Source organism: Saccoglossus kowalevskii, chromosome 19 (assembly GCF_978046115.1).
Source record: "Saccoglossus kowalevskii chromosome 19, keSacKowa6.1, whole genome shotgun sequence".
NCBI classification, from domain to species: domain Eukaryota; kingdom Metazoa; phylum Hemichordata; class Enteropneusta; family Harrimaniidae; genus Saccoglossus; species Saccoglossus kowalevskii.
The window spans coordinates 6,556,082-6,560,422 of NC_140659.1; the positions used below are offsets into that span (position 1 = coordinate 6,556,082).

The following is a 4,341-nucleotide window of genomic DNA, read 5'->3' on the forward strand; positions in this document are numbered from 1 at the left end:
GTACAAATTAGTCCGCCTTTTAAAACATATTGTGCATTAAAAAACGAAGCGCGCGTGGGAAGGTTCGTCCGACCCCAACCCCGTCCACGGGCATGATATCCCAATTCTAGGAAGTCCTAGAAGTAGAAAAATCTGTACATTTGAAGAGACCTGTCTACCCGGTGATCCCTTTAATTAATCTTTTAAATGAACCTGTTTAAAAAACTGGTCATAATTTGCCACTATTAGTCCTATGAACGCAACTGCCACGATACAAGTTTGTAGTCCCCTGTGACCAATTCACCAATAATTTGACAGTGTTAATACAGTAAATGCACATACCTGAAAAAGGTTTCAACGAATTACGTATTTGTATTTTATTTCAAACCTTTACAATTCATTATTACTCAAGCAATTTAAATTGACTTCATTTTTATGGCAATGATTTCCTTCGTACATACACAATCATTGTACATAGATACTTTATACCAGACAGATATAAAAATTTACGATAAAGCGATACAATCAACTAGTATAAACGTCTACAATTTATCGACTAGGTTATCTAGACTAACATGTATTGTCACGTGTGTTCCCGTTGTCTGTCTTTGCAGAGATAGCGGAATATTGTTATTATTAGTATTATTTGGTGTTAATATATTGATTCTGTTATATCTCAAAGTGCTAAAGAAATGTTGTTTGTAATTTTCACTGAGAAAGCCATAGACTATGGGATTGTAACAGCTATTACTGAATGCTAAAAGAGTCATCACAGCTAAAAGGATTCTATTAGTTTCGTTGTCTTTGAAGGGTGGGAATTCCCGTCTCACAGTTATAATATGGTACGGAGTCCAACATAGAAAAAAGAGAGTTACTACAACAATGAGCATTTTCGTAACTTTTCTTTTGCGTTTTCTCGATAACCCAGCGTTGAGTTCTTGGCATTCGGTGGGCGCCACCGTACGCTTCACCCACAGAGTGTGACAAATGCGAGTATACAAAACCCCCATCAGTAGTAAGGGTAGTATATACGTCATAGTCATGATGAACAGTGTAAATAACATCTTATGGTAGGGAGCGGACCATGATTCTGTGCAAATTGTATACTTTGAGTTATCACGTACATCCGTGAGCTGATGCAATTCCATCACAAACAGGGGCGGGCTTGCGATGGCGGCGGAAACTCCCCAGACAACGCAAAGCAACTTGATTGCTCGCGTATTTGTGTGTAGGAATCTAGTTTTGAGAGGATGGCAGATGGCGTTGAACCTGTCTAGCGCGATGCACGTGAGAGTTAATACACTTGAGGTGAATGATAAAATTGTGATGCAGCTAATCATTTTACACATAGACAGTCCTAGCACCCACTCAGCTGTGACCGCCTCGATCAACGTAAACGGCACCGAGAATACAGTGATGATCAGGTCGGATACGGAGAGAGACACTATGAACACGTTTGTGACTGTTTGCATAGTCTTATTGAAGGCAACCACAACGATAACCAAGACATTCCCGACGAGTCCAGCGCACAAAATGAAGATATAGAACACGGTGAGTGCAATTCTTGCCGACGAGGACATATTATGCACCACCGGTGGTATGAGATCACCATAGTCGTACTGATCGAGGAAATCTGTGACCGATGTCAAGTTTAGTGCGTTAAGCAAATCTTCGATACTACCATTCCAGTTCGAGAATCCGTAGGAATAGTCGGACAGGTAACTCGACACGTCCATTTTTTCAACCCAAGATGTTATACAGTAAAGTTCAGCAGGCTGTAAGTAAAAGTGAAATTCAATATGCATGTCGTAACGTTAATATAATCATCAAATCAATTTACGCTATATGAACACGTGTGTCACATTCCCGTCGCTGTTCGCCGGAAAATTAACGAGTTGTTGACACCTCGGTGATACCCCGGCATGCGAATTACGTGATATATACGACGTTTTTTTTAATACTAATGACTTTTCTAGCATATTTACTGACACGCATCTGTTACCCACATATCCTTTTCTCTGAATGATACTACAAATATTATCTGTCGACTGAAATTTGTAAACTATTGAAATGGAATTGCCCCAAAACGTGTACCACCTTGTAACGGTTGATTGGTCGATCTCTGGAGTTTAGTCAAATAGCGCTACAACATATTCTTGTTAATAATTTCCTATTTGACACCAACATATAACTACGTCTTAAAAAAATAAACATCCAACACACTGATAATACTAAACAACAGCATGATTTTGATTAAAGTTTCTGAATAATATCAGATTTGTTTTTCAGCTTAACACTTTGGTGTAAATGCAATATGTACTGCATTTACGAGTTGGTAAATTGATTACGGATGGAACTATTCACGACGAGAATTCTGAAAATGTTTTGTAAGTTTGTATGTGTGACAATGAATCAAATCTTACCGGTTAAATCAGGCTAAGATACATATGAAACGTTCCCGTTCCGTCGTCAACGTGGCGCAAGTCCATTGTACGTGTTCGCCGTGAATGTGATCAAAAGAACTGGCCAGTATTGCACTATATAATACGCTGCCTCGCTCTAGGAATGGCTATGCAAATGCCGGAATAAAACATCCCTGGGAAATCTGCCTCTTTGTATCGCCTTCGAAGTATGGTATGCGCAGTGGTAGTAGTGTGTTGTTACAGCCTTATATGCTTATTTATTCACTGCATGACGTCATATCACATTCTAATACATTGAATAGTAAGCAGCAACCTGTAGTTGTATTGTCATTCGTTTAGTTAACTATTATTCCAAGCATTTTGGGGTTTAGTTCTTCTTGAAACTTTGCATGCAGTTTGGGACTAACAGGACTTTAGAAATTGTAATCGGTCACATGTTCCGGTGGTCATATTGATTTGAAAACGTTTTCTTTTTTCCATACTATCATGGCGTAAGTAATTTACTGAAAAGTAGCATAACTGAAACATCTTCTTCAGATCCTCTGATCACAATGATCGGAAGTCTGGCTTTACGTTGAAATTCGTTGTACTGTTCACGTGGTTTGAACTCATCATTGTCAGACTTGAACCAGTTTGATGGTGTATGCATCTTCATTTTAATGTTAAAATCTTCCCACATTCCTACATTGTTTGTTAAGCTAATAATGCTAGTTTTGCGGAAAAAACAACAGAACATAACAATGTTGAGATAATAGAATAATACAAACTAGCACAGAGCCTGGAGTTGTTGTTAGTTACTCACTCACAGAAAGCACACGCAAGAATCGGGAGACATAAGCAACGATATCAACGCACGCTAAAAACGCAATGGCTTCTAATTATATTTTTCTTTTTAGGCTCAGCTCCACGTACGAATCTTACGTAGGCAGATTTACTACAATACATATAGCACCACAAAATACATAAGGCTAAATACATCGGACATAGCACCACGAAGCCATGGTGTTTTTACATAACCAGGTAATGCTTTGGAACGTAATTACTAGTTCATATACAATTATAGTTCAGGTAAAACAAATCATACCGAACTTTGAATAATTCTCCGCTTTTTGCATTTAATGAAGTAAGAAGTAAAATCTCACCAGTGTATCGAAACCAACTTCAGTATTTGAATGAACTACGCAATTTTTTTTCGTAATTCAAATGAGAGCGCCTGTGCAATCAAGGTCGATGAAGTAATTATATTACACTTCCGCGGGCGTTGTACAAGGTTGAGTTATCTATAGGCGCACTGTCAATGACTGTAGTGATTGTTAAGTGCAGTCAACGACCTTATATCGATTTCACCGACTCTATATAACTACAACGATTACCAGGTACAACATTTTACGTATCGCATGTCTTATTATTCACATGGCAATACACACTTATATTTAATGGTCTGATGTTATCACGAAATTTGTAATCGTGTTGCCTTCATGTACGCTTTACGCATTTCTCATCACAATCTTTTATTTGTACGTGGCTTCTAGCTTATATTCGCCATTCAGTGAGATAACAGTCGTCGAAAATCCTTTCACAAGATTTGTAACTGCTTGATCGCTTTTCGCGACAGGATTTAATTTCCGCCACGGGTACACTGCAACAGAACATTTTTTTCGAATGTGACGAATAAGGGAGACGTTTGTACCACCTTTGAAAGGTTTCGTAACTCACAGGAATAAGAATTCAACTAACAGTAAGATGACAATATGCATAATATAATGCTGGGTTTATTAATTAGGGATTCATTATACAAGTCATAGGTGGTAATAGTTAGGCTAACGATGTACTAGTAACTCAAAGCAGCGTCTATAAAGCATTTATTGTCAGTCATACTCTACATAAAGAGAAAGAGATGTTTAACTATATACATTCCCTAATTTGCATAATATGTTTA

The 4,341-nt window shown here is 38.0% G+C and overlaps 1 pseudogene; it reads right to left on the bottom strand.

Moving 5' to 3' along the window:
- Positions 1 to 327: 327 nt before the first annotated feature.
- Positions 328 to 1,574, bottom strand: LOC144343118 (QRFP-like peptide receptor pseudogene; annotated as a pseudogene).
- Between the last annotated feature and the right edge of the window lie 2,767 nt (positions 1,575 to 4,341).